General features: G+C 40.3%; 1 protein-coding gene across 1 annotated transcript in view; it reads left to right on the forward strand.

Annotated features, from left to right (window-relative positions):
* Window positions 1-26,767, forward strand: part of LOC104937647 (muscarinic acetylcholine receptor M4) — a 57,396-nt gene that overhangs the window by 9,058 nt on the left and 21,571 nt on the right. The gene's annotated exons all lie outside the window — the stretch shown is intronic.

Here is a 26,767-nt window from a genome sequence, read left to right on the forward strand (position 1 = left end):
TGGTCATACCCTGTAATTACATGAATGGGTGGAGTTACAGTAAAAAATAGACACGCCCAGGAGAAGGAGGGGGGTCTCTCCGTTCACGGGACTTGGCAGGGAGCCAGCTGGAACTCAGCTGGAAGACGGCTGCCATTCAGCTGGCGTTCAGCTTGAACGGGAACTTTTAAGTTGCTACTACTGTACGTAAATTGACTGTAAAACAAACAACTGAAAATAAAAACAATTAACATGATAGCTCATTAACCCTTAAAATTAACTTTTTTGATCACCAGCCAATGTGGCTGGTAAGTTTCTAAAGTTACCAGCCAATCAGAATTTCCACTAGCCACATTTTTTCCCGTGCAAGAAAGACAGATTATGAGAGCAACTGAATTAATTTGATCATTTTATTAACTAAAGCTTTAAATTAATCTTACAATGAAGTTGGGAACTTAAGTACATAGAAAAATTATCCCAACATTTCATTACTCATTAACCCTTACATACTATTCAGGGTCTAATATGACACATTTTTTGTACATAACAATAAAATAAAGCGAAACTAATTAACTACGTAGCATATTTACACATGTAGAAGCATTTTTAGAAGAACATACACCGGGAAAATGTCCAAATCTGAGCAGGTAAACAAAGTCTGGCGGGCTAAGCGCTCGCTTCTGAAACACTCCCGGTGGGTTTGAAGTCACGTGCAGGACGGACCAAACACGCCACGCTCACGCAACGCGCCGGGAAGCCTGTTTGACCAGTGAGAGCACACGCTGTGCGGGTTCCCATAGAAACCATGATCACGCGTCCCGCAAAATAGATCCACCTTCGCCCTCGAGCCTTTCCAAGCCGACCCAGAGCCGGTTGCGGCACACCGCTGGAGGAAATACGCCCGGTGGGGGTCAGCCAGCGCCGGGGAGAGGTCCCACGAGAGGAGCCTCCAACACCGTGCGGCCGTCCCTGACCCGAGTTGAATCCCCCGGGCAGACTGCGCAGAAGTTGCGGAAACATCGCGGGGATTGGTTAAAATTACAACACCGCCCTGAATTCACGGGGATTCACTGAAGTTGCGTTGAAGTTGCAAATCGCAACATTGTGAATTCCTGGAGGGTCTGTGTGACACGGCAGCGGAGCGAGCCGGCCGTATTCACGCGAGATCACGTGAGAATCCTGGACGTACACGAGACCCCGCGATAAACAGTGTATAAAGAAAACAACAACAAACAGCTGACTTTGCTTCTCCGATGTGGAGGTGATTATAAAAAGCATCTGTTGTGTCATAAATTATTGTGTGAAGTTCCACTTCAACAATTAGTCTCTCATCGTTCATGTTGAGACCCTTTGATCGATCTTTGATCACCTGGTGCCACCGGTCATGACGTAACGTTGATGTGAAGTTGTAAAAAGCTACATGAACTGCGTATTGTGTTTTATTTTGAAAGGGGGCAGAAGTTTATTACGTTGATTTGTGTCGGATTTCCTGTCTGGTGCGCAGTGCTCTGTTGAAATTTACGAGGTTTACCAGCGGCTCGCGTCAAAAATAGAAATGCTACGGAATGCTCGTGCCGTGGCGCGGAGGGACGCTTCTGAGACGCGCCCTGTGTGAGTGCTCTCATTGACTAGACTGGAAGCTATCTGCTCCGGTGACCGCGGCGTGGCCGTAACGGCTCTAGTTGAGTGGGCCTTTATGGTATCATTTACGGTACAGTCAGGCCTGACGCCGATTACCACTACTGCGCATCTGCGTAGGGTTGTGTGCGTGTGTGTGTGTGTGTGTATGTGACAGAAAGGCAGAAAGTGGAAGCTGCAGCCGCAGTTTCGAGAGAAAAGCAAAGTAAAAAAACCCAAAAACGATTTGTCGACTACTAAATTAGTTGTCGACGATTTTGTTCGTCAACATAATCGTGACTAATCGACTAATCGTGGCAGCCCTAAATCTGTGACATCCACCTGAAAAACAGTTTGAAATAATAAGAAATTTAGATCTCTAAATGGATTTGTCATTTAGTCGGAGGTTCTTCCATTCATTTCAGTGGTGGTTTTGGCTCGAGTGGTCCGCAATGTGGTTGTGTCAGCGAAAAACAGCTCCAGCGTGCAGCCAAGTAGTTGATCCAACTTTTAGGAAAAGCGGAGCTTGATGTCCCAAACAGACACTCGGATCAGTCAAACCCCAACCACCGCACAACCCTGCTATGTCTGGCCGCAGCGCCTGACCCTGTCTGAATGCACATTATGGCCTTAGGCCTGTATTGTGCTGGCCTGCCTCTGTTTTCTTTGAGGTCTTCCCACCTCGTTGGTTGATTGATGTCACCTGCTTTCAGCTTTTAGTCTTGCTCTTGCTCTTAACTTGCCTCTTGTTTTTAGATTTTTGCTCTTGGTCCTTCCTGAAAGGCTGGCACCCGGTGTGGTGTGGTTTGGTTTGGTTGTTGATTGTGTTTAGTTTAGCTTTGGTTCATGTAGGATAATATGCTTATGGGAACCTTAGTTCAGTGTTCAGGTATAATCTTCACTTTGTTCTACAGACCACAGTATTGTTTTCCTCCTCTTACCTTACAAACCAGAACTGAAATACACCGTGTCTGAATCCACTGCACTGGAGGTGGTTAGAGGATACCATTCCACAACTACAAGGCTCACTGGCTCACAGCAGAGACTGAGACAGTTTTCAGAGCCATCTGATGTGGTCGATTATCACTGACTACATCAAATTCTGCCTTACCACCACTATAAAATGACACAATGACATTTTAGAAATATCCAAAATCCCTAGATTGCCTTCTGTATTACAGCAAAACAGAAGGTAGGAAACACCTAAGATTCCCCAACTGCCTCTGTCTGGAATCTATAGTGGGCCACAGAGCAGAAAAGATCATAGAGAGGGCATAGAACCAGCTACTCAATGAGAAAGAAGGACAGACCCATTTTACCATCAACAGTCTGAGCAACAAGGCAAAACTGCTCCTAGAAATTATCTCTTACATCTGCCCTGCGAGGTCCTGGAGAAGATCATTGACTTTGTGAAGAATGCACAACAGGAAATTCCAGACTCTACAATCAGGGACCAGAAACAACAAAACGGATGTACTTACCTGGAGAAGGAAACCAGACTCCACACAGGAGGAAACTTATTACAGATCACCCAGCTTGAGAAAAAATTCCCAGCCAAAGGCCTCCACTTTGCCATCACCCCAAAGCACTTAACGATAGTTAACCTTGGGGCGGCTGCGGCTCTAATCTACTAATCATATATCTAGATAGATAGATCTATCTATCTATCTAATTGGTAACTAGATCTATCTATCTAATTGGTATATAGATGGTGCTGGAATGCGTATGAATGGTTAGCTCCTAAAACCGATGCACAGTTGGCACCTTGTATCGCAGGCAATGAATGAGCTATGTAGTGTAAAAAGCACTTTGAGTAGTCGAGGACTAGAAAGGAGCTATATAAGTACAATCTATTTACCATTTACCATTTCATCACATTCACAGAGTCAGCTATAAATAAAAACAATCTCACCAACACCAAAGTAGAACTACTTAGGTTGAAGGTATCAGCAGCACGTTCCAATGCAAGACCCCTCTTCCAACCTTGCCCCACAAGACAGTCTATGCTGTCACTGAACAAGGACCAATATATCACCATCCTTCCAGCAGACAAAATAAGATGCACATTGGTTCTCAACATGGTTGACTACCACACCAAGTTACCACCCTGCTGAATGTTAGGGTCCTAACACATATGAATCACTAAGACGCAACCCCACCAACTGATACAACAAGAAGGCTATAGAGTGTCTCTAGAATCTATTGAAAGAGAAAAACATAGACCGGCAACTATACCACAGACCGTATTCTGATGACACCATCCCTGAGCTCCACTCTGGTCCATCATCAGCAGAATTATTTCAGTGACATACAACTTTGCCAGACATGTATCCACCATCCTGGCTCATTTGATTGGCAAGACTCTTCACCATATACACAACTCTATGGACTTTCACTTGTATATCTAACCTTTAGGCAGTGGAAACAGTGAAACACAGATTACTACAGGACAGCACTTTATACACCAGAAACAACCTCAACCTGGACCAGATTCCAGTCCCACTGTTTTTCAAACCTAGTAACACACTCAGACAGAAACTGATACACACCAAAAACCATAAACCTCACACACAGAAAGGGAATATGGTGTATGCTGTGTAATGCAGTGAGGAGTGCACAGTCCTACACACCTTACAATAGAAACCAGGTGGGCACCGGCGATATCGTAATGATATATTTTACATGCATTAATTGGACATGAATGTGTATAGATTGAGAGAGAGGAAAGAAGGGAAGAGCTCAGTGCATCATGGGAGGGCCCCCAGCACCCATCAGCAGAACTAAGGGATGGTTCTGAGCCAACCCTAACTACAAACTCAATCAAAGAAGAACGTCTTAGCCTACTCTTGAATATGAAGATTGTCGGCCTCCTGAATCCAAACTGGGAGTTGGTTCCACAGGAGAGGAGCTTGATAGCTGAAGGCTCTGGCTCCCATTCTACATTTAGAGATTATAGAAACCACAAGGAACCCTACATTATGATATTGCAATGTTCTAGTGAGAAAATAGATGGTCTTTAAGACATGATGATATCTGATCAGGACTAGCTTTGTATTTAAAGAGAAGGATTGTAAATGGAAGAAATATGATCTCTGATCCTTGTTCCTGTCAATACATGTGCTGCAGCTGCTGTGCTTCTTGATCAACTGGAGAGTCCCAAGAGACATATTTGGCTAGCCTGATAATAAGAAATTGCAATAATAGTAGTAGTAAGAAATTCACTTTTTTTTTTTTTGAGACAGGATGCTTCTGATTTTTTTGCAATGTTACATAAGACGAAGAAAAGGCAGTCCTAGAAGTTTGTTCATGTGCTGTTTAAGGGACATAACCTGATCAAATAATTCCAAGATTATTTTCTATGGGGCTGGAGGCCAGGGTGATCCTATTTTATCTTATATTTGTAAATAAAATAGTAACTATTTAACCAAGAAGGGGTTCCATTGAGATGAAAAATCTTTTTTTTTTTCAGTTATGACCAAGACAGACAGCACCACAAACCAAGAACAAGTTTAAATAACTTAAAACTTAAAATAGATACAGAATAGACAGAGAGTTTCAGTAGTGTTTAGGTCCAATTACAAGAACTTCAGTTTAGCATCAGAAAATTCATTCAAGTTTTCCTAAAAAGATGTTTAATTACATTTTTAATTATATCCAGTAACATAGTGTTAACTATAGGTAAAACAGCCTAGTTGGGTTGTGGATGGAGAAATTGTTAAAAAAAAATTGATATTATTTGGAGTCGAGAGGCAATAAGAAGTATAAATCAGGTGTTTCTAAAGTTCTTGTATCTGAAGATAAATCAGTGCCTGTTGAGGGCAGTAGTAGGTAGTGATATATAGCTCATAGTTATACATTTATTTTTGTTAGTCACTTTTTTATTGCACATATATAAACTATCACACATACAACACATACACTAGGAACATACACTAGGAAATGCTTCTGCAGTTACACGTTTTAACGTATAATCATCTCCACATACCTTATCTTGTACCTTATACCTTTCTTCCTCCTTCTTAAAAGGAGGAAACATGAGTTACTGTACGTGTAGCCTTGGATACCTACATTTAGTACCAGTAAGTACAAAAAGACACCTAAAAATAGAGAAAATAAAATAAAAATAAAAATAAGGCAACTGGAACTGACATTGTCTGTATTAATGGTGGCCATCTCTCAGCAAACCTGTCTGTTTTTAACTGTAACCTTGCTGTGATTTTCTCCATGATGAAGATACTTTTTTATCCCATTCCTTTATATTGAGGGGTTCTGGCTTCAACCAGGAAGCTGTAATTGTTTTATTTGCTATTAAAAGCAAAATTCTCTGTAATGAATCAAGTTCCTGTGTATCATATTATCAGGAGCTATACCCAGTATGTACAGAGCTGGATCCAAAGTAAAATCAATACTCAAAACATGTTTAATTTACTTTTGAATATTCTTCCAGGAATCTAAAATTTTTGGCCATTCCCAAAATGTATGTGTAAGGTCGCCCACCAACCAACAGACTGTCCAACACACCTCAGAATTATTGATTACTGTACTTTAAGGTTATAGATTGAGTGCCTTATTTTGATCTTCCAATTGAATTCCCTTCATATTGGGCTACTAGTTACCTTATGTTCTGCTTTGAATATTTCCTCCCATTGTTCATCTGTTAATGTGTAATGTATTGTAATGTAATGTAATGTATTTGCTTACAATTCCCATTTTTCTTTGACATCCAAGTGTTAGATTCATGTTGTAGTGCTTTACACAATTTTGATATAACCCCTTTTGTTGTCTGTGTGTTGTTCTGTGAATGTCATTAATAATTCCTCTAGTTTTGAATGGGCATTACAGAGATTCTCCCACTCCTTATGAATCTGAAGGTAATGGCTTATTTGTAAAAATGTATAAAGATCATGGGCTGCTATAATAAATTCTTGTGGTAGTTGTTTGAATGTTTTCATGGTGTTTCCCATAAATACTTATTGCAATATATCATATTATTATGTAGTGGTGTCTGTGGATCAGATGATCGGCGGTTCAAATGTCGAAGTGTCCTTGAGCAAGATACTGAATCCCAAATTGAGCTGTTGGCACCTTGCATGGCAGCCAATGCCATCAGTGTATGAATGTGTGTGAATGGGTGAATGAGATATGTAGTGTAAAAATGCTTTTAGTGGTCAGAAGACTAGAAAGGTGTTATATAAGTACAGTCCGTTTACCATTTATTAACCCCTGGTGTTTCCATCTATTTTACCCTGTGTTGTATAAATCTGGATTTGTAATAATCATGATTTGAAATTTTATTTAAAAAGCTCATGAAGTCATTACTACTTAGGCCTAAAGGAAATACATGGCTCAATGGAGCCATATTTTCTTTGCATGTATTATGATAAGAAACCTGGTGTTGTTGTTTTTTTTCTTTTATTAATGATGAGTGATAGACTGCTCTGATATTACAGAGAGCCTTCCTGTATGTTTTAGGACTACCTTAACAAGATTCTACCAGTTCGGTGGAATGCCATTTGTTTTATGTAATTTCCGAAACTTCCTGTGATTTTTGGGGCTATGAATTAGTGCTAACCTCCTTTAATCCTAATCCTCCTTTAATTTTTCTTTTTTAATTTCTCTTTACATTGTGTTAGTATTAATCCTGCTGCACTCAGGATGATCAATAAAGGTAGCTAAAGGTAGCAAATAAATTGTGTTATATTGATTATATTGAGACCTGGCATTAAATTCAGTGCTAATAGAATCACTTTCTTAAATTCAAGAAACCATCAGACATCTGTTAGAGTGTCTACCTAAAGACTTCTAGTAAGAAATCAAAGGTTATTAAATAATGGGCCAATAGAACAGGATTCTGTGAAAACACTATTGAATGTTCAATTTCAATGCCATATTGTCAAGAGTGTAGTTAAGATAACAAGTTCCTTTATTTACACACTGACTGAAGCTAATTGAATGTAATAAATCTAAGATCTAATCTAAAATTTAAACCTAATAAAGTAAGAAGTGCAGTACTAAAACTGTCTTGAATATCTATTTACATACATTTCAAAGTCACGTACAATAATTACTTCATCTGTTACACGGACTAAACCTAATAAAAACAAATAAAGATTTTGAATATGGTCTAATCAAATCAAATTTTATTTGTATAGCCCAAAGTCACAAAATACATAGGAGCATGGTACACTATAACAAATAAAATTTTGTGTTTTCAGACTTTAAAATTAGTGTTAATTTAGTTTAGGTTTAGGATTTAATAAATAGACACAAGTCAAAGAACTAATATTCAAGAGTGCACATTTGATTTTCTTATTTTGCAGGTTGATTTCATTTTTATTTGGTTTTTATGACTAACGCCTTTTCTGTTGTCACGGTTTTGGTCGACTAATAAAGATTCTAGATGGGAGCTACTTCCTTCAAAGCGGAATGAATACCATGTTTCCAATTCAGATCAGGTTTTCCCAAATAACTAATGACTACATGTACCCCAAAACAGCAGTGGTATTATAACAGTACATTCTCCCCAAATTACACACTTTTACTTCCTGTTCTTTTGCGTCTGACACATTGTTTGCTGGTTACACAGCCAGCAGTTGAATGTTGACATGTGGCTAAACATGTCAACATTCTGTTCTCAAGTATCTATTCTATTCCCCAGAGAAGAATAGAATAGATACTTGATAGAGGAAATTCCTTTTGTTTGCTTTTTACATAGGCCTACAATGCAAAGAGAGATGTGGAGAGGTGGTGGAGTGGTGGGCAGCCCAGTTAAGAGTTTGGTATCTTTCTCAATGGCACCTCTGCAGTGCCAAGGAGGTGAAATGGCTCCTCCCCAGTTATCAGTCCATCCTCCATACTTTGCTCCATGCTGGACTTGAACTGCCACTCACTGGTTCCCAAGCCCCTACTGAGCTACTGCAGCCTCTGTAACTTTTGACCCGTTGTCTTTAGATGTGAAAGGGTATCAGACTTTCAAAGTTTTCTAGTGTATGGTGGGCATTAACCTATCTACTATACAAAGCTTAGGGCTTTATTTTTTTTTATGTTTTAACGATGTTTAGTGAAATATAGAATGGGTGCTGAAGTGTGCTATGGGTTATGGATGTGGGTGTTGTGCAAATCTAATTATGACAACCTCAGAGCACATCAGGGGTGCCCCCAGGGGCCCAGACCCTAAGTTGGGTAGTCAAATATAGCAATAAAAATAGTAAAAACTCCAATCATTATCTCACTTTTCCATTTATTTAAAACACAATATGGAACATGTAAATATGTTTTGCAGTAAACCAACAATTTATTAACGTTATACAAAAAGCAACAAGTGCTCCTGTTGTTTTTTAGTTCTTTTTTATTATTTAGTGAGAAAGGTCCAGTCTGTCTTGAGTTTGAATAAGTGCATTGAAGTCTGGCTGAATGTCTGTGGTGGCTATGTGATGGACAGCTGACAAGTGATTATCATTAAAAAAGGATCTATATCTGGATTTACTGAACTTAATCTCTGAGAATGTTTGCATATGTAGGTAGATCCAAAGAAAACCAGCATCTTCTGAGCACACCTTTTTAGTTGGAACGTTCTGCTCTTTGAGAAAACAGTAAAACTCCAGCAGTGATACTGACTTTGCCAGTAGTCTATCACACTGCAAGTCAAGCTGAGCGTCACTTTGTGCATTATTAACACTACAGGTAAAGGGAGAAGCTATCATGTTTATTTCATTCTCAACTGTTGTGCAGTCTTTTAATCACCTTGAAAACTCATCATACAGTGCGTTTAATATGGATGAGAGCCTGCAGAGGTGATCACGTAGTTGATCACATAGTGGCGATTCAAATTGAAGTTTTTCAACACAGCAACCTGTACTCCACACACAAAGTACATGGCATTACCTTTGAAATCTGTGAAGAAACAGGGGGCTACAATTTTCCTCACTGACATTGTGAAGGGAGCTGCTGAATGTGCCTGTCCATATCAGTTATGATATGGATGATGTTTTATATCCTTTCTGCCTGATAGGCTGGACCAAGAAGTCAAGGCACAGGTTTGAAATTGAAAACTTCAGTTTATTGTCCCAAAACTAGAGTTATTAGGCCTTTATGGTCAGCAAAACTTTACTCATATCATACCATAACTAAGTTAAGAAAATCAAATCAAATCAAATCAGATTTTATTTGTATAGCCCAAAGTCACAAAGTCCATTTGCCTCTGAGGGCTTTACAATCTGTACAGGGAGTGACACCCTCTGTCCTTAGACACTCGGTTCGAGTGAGGTAAAAACTTGCCCACAAAAAACCTTTAACAGGGAAAAAATGTGGAAGAAACCTCAGGAAGAGCCACAGAGGAGGGATCCCACTCCCAGGACGGACAGACGTGCAATAGATGTCACGTGTATAGAACAAATCAACACAAACATATTGTACAATTACAATGACTGATAAAATGACAATGAATTACAATGAAAAATGATTACAGTAGCAGTGGAACCTGTGATAGAGAAAACAGGTTATAAACTCAAATAACAGACCTTTCAGAAAGCGATGGAGTATTCTACTGTGCAGTTGTTTTTGGGTAATCCTGACATTCATGCTCTTCATGTTCACAAGCCACTGGAGAGGATTGTGGTTAGTTTTTAGTGTGAATTCTCATCAGATAGATAAATATAGAGATAGAGAGACAGAGAGAGACACAGATGCACAGCAACATTAACCAACGATAAACTGTAAGGGAGATATGGTAGCAATAATGACAGTAATAATATACCTAGTGGATGTCGTGCAGGACCACAGCAGCAGCCACAGTCCACGTCAAACTTCTTCCCCAGAGTTTCTGACGAGAGAGTACAGAAACTCTGGGGAAAAAGTGCCGGAGGCAGACTGCATACTACCTGGTCCATCAGCCTATAAAATGTTACAGGGGCATAGTGCAGTACAAAGTGCAGGAGTGTTAATTGGAACTAATCCCTTGGGTCCAGAAGGCTGTCAGCTCCCTGGAGCATTAAGTGAGTGGCACCTGCCAATAGCCTTTGCAGGAATCTATTGTGGTTAGATACTATCCCAAGTCATTGATTGCTTGATCAAGTGGGGATAAATCAAACTGAGAGATTGTATTTACCTGAAGTCGAATTAAACATAAACTGCTTAGGGACAAAGACTATTGGGTTGCACCATTTCCTCTCGATGATTCTCTGATCCCAAGTAAAAGCATTAGATTTACTTTCTTCATCAGCAAGGCTCAGGGTTTTTCTGGAATATTTCAGAGTTACATAAAATTTTCACCTGGCATTGCTTTTCTTCAAGAAAGCAGCTGAGATCCTGCGATTAAGTAGGTTTACATGCTGTACCCACTGGATTGAGGCTGACCAGAAATGGACACTTGGTACGTGGTTGGTCTAATTTTCTGCTGGATCTCCATGGGTCCTTGCCATTTTACCAGCAGCTTACTATCATCACTGTGGAAGATTATGAATACCTTTTGGCCAGGACTGAAGGACTGGACAGGTCAGTCTGCTGGACTGAATTATCATTTCCTGTTAAAACCAGTGGAGGCTTGAGATACTTTTCTATATGCGAAGAGGAGATAGGACAGTCATCAGTCAATGTTGTGGTGGTGTTCTCCAACTCTTACCAAGCAGCTGGTAAACATGTTTTAACAAAGTGGACATAAAAGGGCTGTGGCTCAGTGGTAGTGGTAGAGTGGGTTGTACAATAACCCGAAGGTTGGTGGTTTGATCCCCGCTCTCACTGCTCGAAGATTGGAAAGGTGAACTGACAGCTGGTGAGGTGTCAGTCCACCTCCTTGCCACAGCCGAGGAGCCCTGGAGCAAGGCACCACATCCCCCAACATCTGCTCCCCGGGTGCTGCGAATCGCTGCCCACCAGTCTGTGTGTATTAGGCATGTGATGTGATGTTCACCTGTGTTCCGACAGGTGCCAACTGGATAAGTCAAATGCGGAAGAATAATTTCACATGTAAAATGTGATTAATAAAGTTTCTAAAGTTAGTTCAACAGTCCATAAGATCACTTGGATTTATGGACTTCAAAGGAAAAACATCAGGATATTTTGTGGCATAGTCAGTACAAGCATAATGTTACCTGCAGCAGACGCAGTGAGCATGCTGCCAGTTCCCAACAATGTCCAACTCAGGAGAAAGCATTTTCAAGTGTTGTTCCAAGATTATGAATTCACAAATTTCTGGTGAAAGGACTGTTTTACCTTTTGGGTTATTTCAACTTCGACAGCTTCAACCGCACATACCGCAACTTTAAGTTCTCATCAGGATTTATATCAAAATCATGGAGAATACTTTATATATGTAAAGTAAAAAGATTTTGCATCATCATCACCAATAGCAGCAGGAATATTGTCCTCGGCATAAGCTACCTTCATTTCCCTGCTCAGAGGGGTCTTCTGTAAAGTTTGCATGATTGCATTTTCTCCATGTCCACTGCAGTGCAGTGCATAGCCTCCTGTCTGCGTCTCTAAACTGGCAACATGCTCACTGCGTCTACTGTAGGTAATATTATGGAAGGAAATAATAATAATACATTTGTTGATAATTAGTGATCAATTAATTGCAGTCCAAGTTTACCAATGACCAATAACATAATAAACTATAAAATTAATTTCAAAAGAAATTTTGAGAGTGCCTGAGACTCTGGCCCCGTCGCCCCCATACATTGTTACTGACACTGCTCAGCAAGTTCAGTACTGGAAAATTCCCACAAAAATTTTGAGACTGACGAGTAGGCTGTTGCTGGGGGTCTGTATTCAAACAGCACACTTCAAATAGTCATTTTTAACATGTTTATTTAGACACAGGAGCAGCTAGCCCTGATGCGCTAGCAATTACCATTAGAATGTTTGCATTAGCATGTTATCCTTAGTATGTTAACGCTGATGCGCTAACAGTTAACATTAACATGTTAACATTAACATGTTAACATTAGCATGTTAGCGCTGATGCACTAGCAATTAACATTAACATGTTAACATTAACATGCTAATGCTAACATGCTAGTGCTGATGCGCTAGCAATTAACATTAGCATGTTTTCATTACCATGTTAAGATTAGCATGTTAGGGCTGATGTGCTGGCAATTACCATGTTAACATGTTAACATGGCGATTTTTGCCATGTTAACATGTTAACTGTTAACATTAGCATGTTAACAGTGATGCGCTAGCAATTATCATTAGCATGTTAACATTAGCATGTCAACAGTAGCATGTTAGCGCTGATGCGCTAGCAATTAACATTAGCATGTTAGCATTACCATGTTAAGATTAGCATGTTAGGGCTGATGTGCTAGCAATTAGCGTGTCACGCCAAAACTATATATCTGACAGCTACAACAGTGTTATCACTGCGACCGCCTCGAATTTTCCTACGTTTGAGGGGATAATCATGTCTGTAGCTGTGCATTTGCGGCCACAGTCGCAGTTTACAAATTTATTTTTCGACGACTTTTTCTCTCCCCCTCCACTCTAGCGATGACATCACTCACTCTAGCTCTGGAAAGTTCTCGCAATACACACCCATTAATTTTTTGGCGTCGTTTTTGGCGATTTTTGGCAAAACCGTTTGCCGAAACTCTTAGAAAAGTCATAGCCATCAATTCCCGGCCGAGCCAGTCGTTTTGTGTATGTGCGACAAAAACTCTGGGAGGAGAAGCGAACCGAAAAAAACACGGAAGACAAACTAGAAAAATTTCTAAAGAAATTTTGAATGTGCATGACTCTGGCCCCGTCACCCCCATACATTATTATATAGCATGTCTTGCTCTGCTGTCTCTGTCTGCCATTTTAGACAGACAAGTTCAAATTAAGTGCCAAGAACTACTAAAATGGCCGCCGCTAGGCTTCTGCCTGCCGGCCCCTTCCCCCTCTCCTCCTTCAAGCAGGCTGAGGTTGCCAAGCAACCAGGACCTAATCAGCAGCAGCTAATCTGCACCTAAAAATTAAAATGTCAGTTACAAATACTGACAGAGACTGAGAGAAAATGTTGAGACCTCCTCTCGAAGAGGAAGGATTTCTGGCCAAAACCGTATTTACAATCATTGAACCGACATAACTGGGAGCATCCTGTGCCCTTCCTGATCGTCTACATAGTCGTTTTGTGTTGATAAATGAAGAAATGTGCTCTTGGGAGCAATGGAAAGAAGCAGTACTTCTGCTTACCTCCAGAAAATTTCCCGCATTTTTAACATGGGAGTCTATGAGGGTGTTGATAGGTGCTGCTGCCGAATCTTCGCGTCTCGAGCCAAAACTATAAAGCTGACCGCTTTAGCATGTGAGTGAGAATGTGAGTGAGACGACAAATTTTCCTACGTTTCTATGTATAAATCATGTCTGTAGCTGTGCATTTCAGGCCACAATCGCAGTTTACAAATTTATTTTTCGATGACTTTTTCTCTCCCTCTCCACTATAGAGATGACCTCACTCACTCTAGCTCTGGAAAGTTCTCGCAATACACACCCATTCATTTTTTGGCGTGGTTTTTGGTGATTTTTGGCAAAGCTGTTTGCCGAAACTCTTAGAAAAGTCATAGCACATATGTCCCGGCCGAGCCATACGTTATGATACCCGTTTTGTGTATGTGCGACAAAAACTCGGAGGAGTAGCGAGCCAAAAAAAAGAATAATAATAAGAAGAACTAGAAAAAATTGTATTTCCTGCGGAAATACGGCGTGGATGCCCTCTGCCAAACTGCCTGATGCATCTGTGGAAATTTGTACGAAAACGTGTCTGTGAAACGCGCACTAGAAAGAATGTGCATCCCACTTATTTACACGTGCACGCGCATGAAACACGTCTGACTGTATTTATCACACCGTAACACAGCAGTTGAACAGTGGTTCATCTACCATGGCACTGGACCTTTAAAAATACACCTGTACCGATCTCATCAAATATGATGGCACAGATCAACAACGTGAACAGAATAAAAACACATGTATGTAACTGAACAAATACACTAACAAAGGAAACAGTTTCATGCTTAGCTGTGTTAAGCTATGTAAAGCTAAATGCACAGTACATTACCGGTCCATAAATCCATAAAGAAAAGAGTTGCGTTGATTTGCCGTCCTGTGAGCTGTTTGTGCAGTGGTGTGTGTAACTTGTCCAAACAGCTGGCAGACTCCATGTGCTGGGTTGTTGACACTCTCGGTTAACTGCGTGCTAACCAGAGACGTCTGAGGAAAGGTAGGCGTGCGCATAGACATATATACATAGAAGCCGCATTGAGCGGGTTGGTCATTGGCGATACGTCAAAGGGTCTGCCATATTGGATGTGGCAAATCTGCCCGTAAACTAATACAAGGAAATGTACTGAACTTCATAAAAAATGTATGTATATATGTTCACGTGTAATGTACACGTTAGTGCTCTTTATTCAGAAAACCCTCATGTCACATCTACATTTCAGGATCTGGTTATTATAGACACAGATTAAATGTTAAATATAAATATTTCAATATTTATCATCACAGTAACAGTGTTACACACATTAGTAGCTGTAAACACTACATAAGGAGTAAACATTTATAATCATCACTTTAAAAGTTACATACGTTGTTTTTGGTGCCTGTTTGTTTCCCAGATATATTAGTGTGTGTGTGAATGGGTGTATAAGAGACTTTAACTTAAAGAACTTTGTAGAAAGGCGCTTTATGAAGTTCGGTTCATTTCCTTGTATTAGTTTACGGGCAGATCTGCCACATCCAATATGGCGGCGATGTACGATTCAGCGCCCAATGCAGCGTCTATCTATAAACGTCTATGGGCGTGCGGCTGATGCGACCCGATCCTTTTCTGGGCAGGAAGGGTTCTGGTCCGGTGAAGTGTCCGTTTGTGCAGCCTTCGTCGCTGTGAAATGGCTGCGCTGCAGTTTAACTCCATCCTCTGCCGCCGTCAACTTGGGCACGTGTTGGCAGCTAACGGCAGCGTAGCTAGTTGGCCGTATTCACGCGAAATCACGGGATCGCGTGAAAATTCTGGACGTACACGAGACCCCGCGGTAAACTGTATATAAAGAAAACGACAACAAACACCTGACTTTGCTTCTCCGTGGAGGAGATTATAAAAAGGATCTGTTGTGTCATAAATGATTGTGTGTTGTTCCACTTCAACAATTAGTCTCTCATCGTTCATGTTGAGACCCTTTGATCGATTGACTGCTCACCTGGTGCCACCCATAGACATATATACATGGACGCCGCATTGAGCGGGTTGGTCGTTGGTCGCGATACGTCACGGGTCCGCCATATTGGATGTGGCAGATCTGCCCGTAAACTAATACGTCCATTTCCTTGTATTAGTTTACGGGCAGATCTGCCACATCCAATATGGCGGCGACGTCGAATGTCAATGTGGCGTCTATGTATATCAAATTAAAATCAAATCAATTTTATTTGTATAGCCCAAAGTCACAAAATACATTTGCCTCAGAGGGCTTTACAATCTGCACAGGAAGTGACACCCTCTGTCCTTAGACCCTCGGTTCGAGTGAGGAAAAACTTGCCCACAAAAAACCTTTAACAGGGAAAAAAGGTGGAAGAAACCTCAGGAAGAGCCACAGAGGAGGGATCCCTCTCCCAGGACGGACAGACGTGCAATGGATGTCACGTGTACAGGACAGATCAACACAAACATATTGTTAAATTACAATGACTGACAAAATGACAATGAATGATAAAACCACAGTAGCAGATATGGTAGCAATAATGACAGTAATAAATGTGTAGTGGACGTCATGCAGGATCACAGCAGCAGCCATGATCCACGAGAACCTGCTGGACGACAGAGCACAGAAACTCCGGGGAAGTTTGGTTAGTAACATGCATTAATGAGACATGTCCACAGATGGTAAGAGAGAGAGAGAGAGAGAGAGAGAGAGAGAGAGGGTTTTTGGTAAGGGAGATGTGACTGCATCTTCAACCAATACCGTGCCTGGCTAGGCATAACCCTGGGGGAGGGGGAGTCCCCCGGCAGTCTAATCCTATGGCAGCATAACCAAGGGATGAGCTGAGCCAGCCCTAACTATAAGCTTTATCAAAGAGGAAAGTCTTAAGTCTATTCTTAAAAGTGTTGACCGTGTCTGCCTCCCAAACCCAGAATGGTAGTTTGTTCCACAGAAGAGGAGCCTGATAGCTGAAAGCTCTGGTCCACCTACTTTTGGAGACTATAGGAACCACAAGGAACCCAGCATCCTGAGAGCGCAGTGTTCTAGAGGGGTAGTAAGGTATTATGAGCTCTTTTAGATATGATGGTGCCTGACCATGAAGAGCTTTATAAGTAAGAGAGAATTTTAAATTCTATTCTAGATTTAATAGGTAGCCAATGCAAGGAAGCCAAAATGGGAGAGATGTGATCTCTGATCTTGGTTCCTGTCAGAACACGTGCAGCAGCATTCTGAATTAACTGCAAGTCCTAAGAGACTTTAGAGCGCATGATAACAAAGAGTTACAATAGTCCAGCCTAGAAGTAACAAATGCGTGGACTAGTTTTTCTGCATCCGCTTGAGAGACAATGCGTCTGATTTTAGCGATGTTACGTAAGTGAAGAATGCAGTCCTCGAAATTTGTTTTATGTGGACGTTAAAGGACAAATCCTGATCAAAAACAACTCCAAGATTCTTTACAGTGGAGCTGGAGGCCAGGGTGATCCCATCTAAAGTAACTAAGTCTCTAGAAAAGAGAGTTTCTGAGGTTGTTTGGGTCCAATTACAAAAACTTCAGTTTTGTCTGAATGTAACATAAAAAATTGTAGGTTATCAACTTTTATATCCTTAAGGCATGTTTGGAGTTTAGTTAACTGACTGTTTCATCAGGCTTGATCGATAAATATAATTGGGTGTCGTCAGTATAACAATAAAAATTGATAGAAGTTCCTAATAATGTTCCCTAAAGGAAGCTATATAAACTAAAAAGAAGTGGTCCAATACAGAACTTTGTGGGACTCCATGACAAACTTTGGTATGCATGGAGGATTTATCTTGACGTGAACAAACTGAGATCGATCTAAGAAATACGACTTAAACCAGCTTAGGCGGTTCCTTTGATGCCAATTTGATGTTCCAGTCTCTGTAAAAGATTTGATGGTCAATGGTGTCAAATGCAGAACTAAGATCTAACAGGACAAGTACAGAGATGAGTCCTTTAGGAGGTCATTTTGTAACTTTGACTAATGCGGTCTCTGTGCTATGATGCACTCTAAATCCTGACTGAAAATCCTCAAATAGACTTTGTTATGGAGAAAGTCACACAGCTGATAGCTACAGCTTCTCCAAGTATCTTAGACAGAAAGGGAAGGTTTGATATCGGTCTGTAGTTGGCTAAGACCTCTGGGTCTAGAGTGGGCTTTTTAAGAAGAGTTTAATTACAGCTACCTTAAAGGACTGTGGAACATATCCTGATATATAAGACAGATTAATCGTATCCAATAAAGAAGGCTAACTAGAGGTAAAACATCCTTGAGCAGCCTGGCTGTGATGGGGTCTAGAGACAGGTTGACGGCTTAGCTGCAGAAATGATTAAAGTTATTTGATGAAGGTCGATGGGGAAAAACAGTCTAAATACATATCAGGTTTTACAGCTGTTTCCAAACTTGCTGTATCACAATGCAGATCAATGTCTGTTGAGGGCAAGAGGTGATGGATTTTGTCTCTAATAGTTATAATTTTATCATTAAAGAAGCTCATGAAGTATTGCTACTTAGACCTAAGGCAGTGGTTCTTAACCTTGTTGGAGGTACCGAACCCACCAGTTTCATATGCTCCTTCACCACCCTTCTTAGTAAAAAATAAAATATGATTTTTTTACTGGTGCACAAAATGAACCGTGCATTAACATCACCTTGTTCAATAAACAAAACCAACACAGTGCATGAAATCACAACAACTTACCTCAGTGGTGACTTCTGCTGTTGCCTTTGAGAGACCAGTTCAGATATGCGTGGCTTCACCTTGGCAAGTGCCAGTCTCATGTCATTTTCACAGCAAAGTCTGTTCCTTTTCTTAGTTTTTATGTCCAGCATCCTCGAAAACGATTGCTCACAAAGATATGTTGTAACAATGGTATAAAATTCCAGGGTGGGGCTCCACCGAACCCCTGAGACCGACTCACCAACCCCTAGGGTTCGATCGAACCCAGGTTAAGAACCCACGACCTAAGGATAGATGGTTCAGTAGAGCTGTGATTCTCTGTTAGTGGCTACAGTGCTGAAGAAGAAACCTGGGGTTGTTCTTATTCTCCTCTATTAATGAAGAGTAGTAGGCTGCTCTGGCATTACGGAGAGCCTTCCTGTATGTTTTGAGATTATCTTGCCAGACTAGATGAGATTCTTCCAGTTTAGTGGCACACCATTTGCGTTCAGATTTACGTGTCTCTTGTTTTAATTTACAAGTCTGCTGGCTATACCATGGTGCTAGCCTTCTTTGTTTAATTGTCTTCTTTTTCAGAGGTGCAATAGAGTCTAGAGTTGTCCGCAATGAGCCTGTAGTACTATCAACAAGATTAATCTAATTTTTGAGGGGCTAAGGGAAGCAGACAAGTCCTCTGTTACAGTTAGACATGGCATTGAATTCAATGCTGAAGGAATCACTTCCTTAAATTTGGCTACAGCACTATCAGATAAACATCTGCTTTAGGAGTTTCTGGACAAAGGCTTATAGTCCAGTAATATAATATATATATATATAATATAATAACTCAAAGGTTATTAAAAAATGGTCAGACAGAAGAGGATTCTCTGGAAAGACTATTAGATTATCAATTTCAATGCCATATGAGAGAACAAGATCAAGAGTGTGGTTCAGACAATGAGTCGGTTTATTTACACTTTGACAAAAGCCAATTGAGTCTAATAGAGAGATAAACTTCATCTGTTTTAAGGATCAAGCCTGATGCAAATTCTGCAAATTCAGATAAAATTCAGAATAAGGACCTGGAGCTCGATATACTGTAACAAATAAAATTGGCTACGATGTTTTCCAGTTTGGGTGAGTGAGGCTAAGAACAAGGTTTTCAAATGAATTATAATTTAGTTTAGGTTTGGGATTTATTAATAGACTTGAGTCAAATATGGCTCCAACTCCACCACCTCGACCAGTACTTCGAGGAACATGAGTATTACAATGACTTGGAGGAGTGGATTCATTCAAGCTATTCATCCTCCTGCAGCCAGGTTTCAGTGAGACAGAACAAATCAATATCATAATCAGATATTAATTCATTGACTAAGACAGCTTTAGATGACAAAGACCTGATATTCAGGAGTCCACATTTAATTCTCTTATTTTGGACTGTTGGAGATGTTGATTTAATTTGTATTAAGTTTTTATGATGAACTCCTCTTCTGTTTGTTTTATCTTTAAATAATGTAGGTGGACGGGGGACAGACACAGTCTCTATACTAAAGGACTGGGTGGGCAACTGCTCTAATGGAGGCGCAGAGAAGCGTGTAAGACTGCAGCTCTGCTTCCTGGTCTCAACTCTGGGTTGTCGACATGATTTTGGTCAGCTAATAAACTTGGCCATGTTTCTAGATATCAGAGCTGCTCCATTCAAAGTGGGATGGATGCCGTCTCTCCCAATCAGACCAGGTTTTCCCCAGAAAGGTGTCCAATTGTCTATGAAGCCCACATCGTTTGCTGGACACCACCTCGACAGCCAGCGGTGAAATGACGACATGCGGCTAAACATGTCATCACTGGTCACATTGGGGAGGGGACCAGAGAAAACTACGGAGTCCGACATCGTTTTGGCGTATTCACACACCAATGAAACAGAAATTTTAGTAACCTCCGATTGGCGTAACCGGGTGTCATTACCGCCGACGTGAATAACAATCTTACTGTATTTACGTTTATCTTTAGCCAGCAGTTTAAAAAAAGATTCGATGTCACCCGCTCTGGCCCCCGGGATGCATTTAACTATGGCCCCCGGTGTCGGACTATGGAGCTGCCAATGACCAGAGTTGGCCTCTCAGCGGGTGTGTCGCTGAGCGGGGAAAATCTGTTTGAAACGTGGAGCGGTTGGTGGTGTACCGTGGGCTTCAGTTTGGGGCTATGCCTCCTTCGAACAGTCACCCAGCCTCCCGGCTGCTCGGGAACTACCGGGGGACGGCTAACTGAAGCTACCTGTGGCTGTACCGCACCGGCTACAGGGGACTGGCTAACTATCTGAGCTACTGACTGTTCGGTGGTGCGGTACCGTGCCTCTAACTCACTGACCCTCGCCTCCAAAGCTACAAATAAACTACACTTATTACAAGTACCGTTATCACTAAAGGAGGACGAGGAGTAACTGAACATGTGGCACACAGGACAGGAGAGAGGAGAGAGGAGGAGAGGAGAGAGGAGAGAGGAGGAGAGGAGAGAGGAGGAGAAGAGAGAGACGCCATTGCTATAGCTAGGCTAGTTAGTGTGGCTAACAGAAACTGGAGAAACTATCAGATTGTAGTTACTAGAGTTCAGAGAGCTGTTTATGCACAGACAGAACAAGTCAGAGAGTAGTGCAGAGATAAGTAGATAGTCGCTGATGTGAGAAATATACGGAAATCTGTTCAGGTGAACAGAGCAGAGAGCACCGTGGCAACAACACCGATAACCGGAAGTGACACAATACGTTACCGTAAAGCACGTTGTCGTCATAACCACCCAACCATGTTTACCATGCTTATGGTTTGGTAAAAGCAAGCCGAATATGATCACATTTTTAACTGCTTTTGTGGCAGAGATCAACAGAACTGGAACAGACTGGAATTAAATGGATGGACTTGAAAACGTAGAGCATACAAGCAAAGTTAATTTACTCCTGTGCTCCTCAGAGCACCATAATGAAGACTGGTACTTGGGCGGCAAGGTCATTAACCCACCTGTGGAGGTCACAAGGGCACCAAAATCAGTGACAGAAAATTCTGAAGTATCTCAGTGGAGGTCATTTTTGTTGTTTTATGCATTGCTTGTTTTAAATGGCATTCTGAAGAAGAAGTATTGAAATCATCTTTTTTTTATTAGTTTTTGCAATACACCCTCTTCTTCAGGATACCATCAAAGTGAGACGTGGATAGATAGATAGATAGATAGATAGATAGATAGATAGATAGATAGAAACTGAGATAAATGTAAATTTACAGATAAATTAAAGAACATTAAAGAACCACATGTGCCAACACAAATAGTAAATAGATTTCTTCGGTGGAGAGGTCTCTCAACAAAAGCAGGGACTACAATGGCAAATACTAACAGCAGAAAGACATTATTTGACAGTACCTCTAGCTTAAGAAAGAAATCAAAGGAGTTTTAACATAATGTCAGAGGTTTCGGCTGCCCGAGGAAAGGTAACACATTTGTGTTGCAGAGGATGGCTATTAAAAGTTTCATAGTGACAGAGTGACAGTTCATTCAGGTTTATTTTATGACCGTTTCATTTGTAGCAGTGTGGTTTATCATTCATAACAACACGAACATTCTGCAAAGTTATGACCCTGGTGGCCTTTACATCTGATGATGGGGCCTCATCCACATCCAACTTCTGTATTTTAGTAAAAGAGCTTACCAAGAGTGGAGGAAAGGTTTGTAGAGATGCTCAGTTAAATATATCATCCACACTTATAAATGAGGTGTCTCACAGCCGTGCATCCCAAATCACTCAAACGTAAATGTGTAATGGGTAAGTCCAAGGACAAAATGTATGTCATTCCACTTCCAAACAATGTTGAAAAAGACTATATCATAATGTAGCACCTCACCAACTTTAAACTACTTGCTTTTCAGCAGAACACTCACATTTTTTGTGAACCTGTACTTTTGAAGTGTTTTTGCCAAACTTATTAAACATTACATAACAACTGCAATAATAAATGGGTTTAAGTGCATTTTCGTAGTAATACTATTGAACGCTTTCCAAAAGAATGTCCTGAAGTACAAGCGTAAATAACTTCACTTTATAATTAGATTCAAATGTAACTTAAAATGCACTCAAACTTAATATTACAATGTCGATACTAATGTGTAGTTTTAAAATATGCTTTCCGTGTATGTTATAATGACAATTTTTAGCATACATTTTAAAATATAGAAAAAGTATGTGTAAAAAGAAATTTCAAATGAGTACACTTTAGAAATTACTCTATAACTTATAACTTTCACTTAAAGTATATTTTTGTATAGTATATTTCTATAAAGTGTAATATAGTGTAATTACTACACATACACATAAAGTGTGTTAAAAGTGTGAAAGCGTGATGTTAGTATACATTTACAAAAAGTACAGTTTGTGTAAGTACATTTTCAAAATACTCAAAATGTGAATATACTTGAAATACAAAAGTAAAACAAATGTTCACTAGGGATAACAGAAGCAAATCTTGACTGTACTTTTGCAGCATTCTTTAGCATGTTACCACCACCTGTTGATCAGCAAAATTGTGTGGTAAACTGTCTCACATTAGTGACATGCGCATGCATTTTTGTGAGCGAGACAAAACAAACAGGAATCTTCACTTGTGAAAAAAATGGTCTATGGTCTATAGCTGGATTTTTCTAGAGCAGTGTCTACATTCTTCATTTTCAAGTTACAGCAAGATTTGATTTTCTGCCTTATGGCCTTTCCTTAGCATTTATCTTATCTAGTGGTAAACTCCATACCATTGGAGAATCTCAATCCCTCACTTGTATCTTTATCTGGTTGTCACATAGAGATGCTTGTGTTTCTTGCCGTGTTGGATTTTATTGTAATATTCCCAGATCTAAGCATTGCTTTGATGAGTGCAATGCTGTCGTACAGTAATAAAACCAAGATCAGCACTAAAAAGTTGTAAAAATCAAATAAAACAAAGGCTCTAGTCCAACATAAAAAAAATAACAGGGGCCCTCACAGGGGCTTGTTTGCTTAAAGAACTGCCAGATCAGCTCCCTAGCCATTTTGGATTTCTTCTTCTGTTTGAGCCTTCTTTTCAAAATGTAACGTGTATTTTGCTTTCAGCATTAAAGTATAAGATGGTGACCTCAGTGTTCATCTTTCCTGTCTGTGGGGTAATTCTGAGGAGTTATGGAAAATTCAAGAAAGAGGGACAGGGAGAAATCATGGATCAAGGGTGTCAAACATACGGCCAACAACTGGCCCACCAAGTGGTCCAATCCAGCCCACAGGATGACTTTGCAAAGTATAAAAGGGAATTAAGAGTAATTTTTCATAAAGCACTTCTATTCCTAATAGCTGGACAAAAAAATATTATTATTTCTCAGTTTCAAAATACATGTAACTAAACATCCTATACCTTTGTAGATTCACAATTGTTTAGATCACACGTCTGTAGGTCACCTTTACTTCCGGCAATTGGCACAGGGGGTGTGGTCATTGTTGCACCTTATTTTTACCTGTGCAGTTGGTGGTGGGATTTTTGGACAAAGAGGGTGACAGGCTCTGGTATATTCTGTTGATCGTGTCACTTCTTATTGTCTTAGCACTTATCTCATTTTATATCGAAAAGTTTAGTTCGTCATTATGCCAATTTAAGTTTGTTTTTACTATTTTGGTTAATAAACATCATGAAACTTATAACGTGGACTTTGGATTTTCATTTTGGACCACGGCATCACAGTAGGAGCCTATTCAGCCTCTTAGCGGCTTTTTAAATGGAAAGCTGTCGCTACAACCCCCTTTCACTTCCCACAACAGTGAGATGACACACAGGAGCTCCAGAGTTGACTTTGAGACACAGTACTGTAGCTTCTTATCCAATCGTGTACTGCAACATACACTGTACATTTTGTTCTCATCAAAATTCTACCGCTAGCCTGCTCTGTCATACATACACATTTACTCCACTCGTCCCTGCAGCTCACTCACTCTTGCTTGACCACTCACACCTTACACACTGCTCTATTACCCAAGGGGACTACACTACTCTTAGAACAGCAGGATGATGACATAATTAATAGAGATCTCAAGTAATCAAAAGGATAATAGTTTATTATATCATTGCAGGAAATATCATTCAATGTAACAATGTCAGATGAGCAGGAGAATATGCATCAGTGCTTCACATTCACCAGGTCAATACAGCTTGACATACTATGTTATTCGGGATACATTTATATTCAATCAGGTCTAAAGTCGTTGCAAGTAAATTAGAGATTAAACAGTTGGAAACATTTACAGTTGTATAATTCAATGTAATGTCAGTTTTAGATGAATATTTCAGTGGAGTGCTGGCTGCCGGTCATTTGTTGACTGTGTAAGTGTGTGGACCTGTTAGAGAGGTATAAATGTTACAACAGTGTGCTGGCTAGAGCCTTGTTACTGGAATGCTGTTCCTGTATGTATAAGTGTGTGAGATGATGGTGATGAAATCAGTGGTAATGTGCCTCTCATCTGCCTGTGTGTGTATATATTTCATAAAAGATCTAAGCCAATTTCTTCTTCTTGCAGTATACGAAGGGGAGTATAAACACAAACACTTGTACATCACTTAATTATTTGCTAATTGTCTTTGTAATGTTGATAGTGAACTATTTCAGCAGCTAGTAAGGTAATAGTCTTAGTCTTTGGAAATGCACTGGCAACCACAAATTATATTTATATATTGCTGTTGGAGTAAAATAACAGGGATGCATCTTGTGAAATGTGTTCAACTCCATGCATACAGTATCAAAGTAAAATTTTCAAGAGGCAAGATCAGAGAGCGGCTGTGGCTTGCTCCCGAAGACTGTGTAGATGTGTATGAATGGTTAGCTCCTCAAACTGATGAGCTGTTGGCAGCTTGCATGGCAATGTCATCAGTGTATGAATGTGTGTGAATGGGTGAATGAGATATGTAGTGTAAAAGAGCTTTGAGTGGTCGCAAGACTAGAAAGGCGCTATATAAGTAGAGTCCATTTACCATTTACAATCACATTTACAAGCACATCAACTACAGAAAACGACCAAATCTGAGCAAGCTGAATAAAAGTCTGGTGGGCAAAATGCTCCACTTCTGAAACACTCCTAAAGTGGTTTGAAGTTGCACGGAGAACAGACCCAAACAATGTCACAGCCGCAACCTTTTAATTTTGAATGCATAAAACCTGCCTACTACTACACTACTGTGTAGTGGAAACACATTGAATTTATTAGTACTGTTACATAAATCTGTACCAGTTTCCATCCGTTTCCGTACCAGACTGTGATACAGCTGGTAAGGATGCTCTCAATAGTGCAGCGATAGAAGTTCACCAGGATCTGAGGAGATAGGTTGTCCTTCTTTAGTCTCCTCAAGAAAAAGAGGCGCTGGTGAGTCTTCTTTACCAGGGTAGATATACTGAGTGTCCAAGAAAGATCCTCAGAGATTTGGGTACACATGGACGTTAACTATTCTGAATATGATGATTATGATGGTTATGCTTGTTGTACAGCTGGTCTGACTCGTTTTACTTAATTAGTGAACAACCAATAGTGCCCAACTGCTGCCCAACTATTGGTTGTTCTTCAAATCTTTATTAGTGTGGATGCCGAAAGGGCTTCTTATTATTCCGTCTTCCATACGTCTTTTTGGGACCTAACTACTCCCACAAATCCTGTCCTACAAATATAAAAATTATATCACCAGATGCCACTCATTCAGGACATGGCTATTACTTTACAAATCTCTACTATTAATACTGTACAAATTACAACATTTTGTACAATTTTCCTACCAACTACCTACCAAATCATTGGAAATCCTCAAATCTCTCAACAGACCCACTAAACTTTAAACAACTACTACTGCATAACCTGCCCAACAGACTTCATTCAAATTACTACTTGTACACAAGATCTTAAACTATTAACCTTGTACTCAACTTTACAAAATCTTTTACCGTTTCTAGACAATCACACACTAAATTTGAGCATGTTTGTACTCCAACTCTGCGTTTATAATGAGTGTGTATTGCGCCTGCTAGTGACGTCAGCGCTAGAGTGAAGGAACAGCTAATCAAAAAATCCATTAATCAAAAAATAAAACAGACCAGCCTCATGTGGCATGCACATTTCGCACTACAGACATGATTACCACTCAAAATGTAGGAAAACTCAATACCTACGCAGTGACACCACTACTGAAGCTGTCAGCCTTATGGTTTTTGTGCTGTGAGCTGAAAGGCACCAGCTAGTCCCTGCAGCACTCTCATTAACCCTAAAAAAAATT

This window comes from Larimichthys crocea, chromosome XIII (assembly GCF_000972845.2).
Source record: "Larimichthys crocea isolate SSNF chromosome XIII, L_crocea_2.0, whole genome shotgun sequence".
NCBI classification, from domain to species: domain Eukaryota; kingdom Metazoa; phylum Chordata; class Actinopteri; family Sciaenidae; genus Larimichthys; species Larimichthys crocea.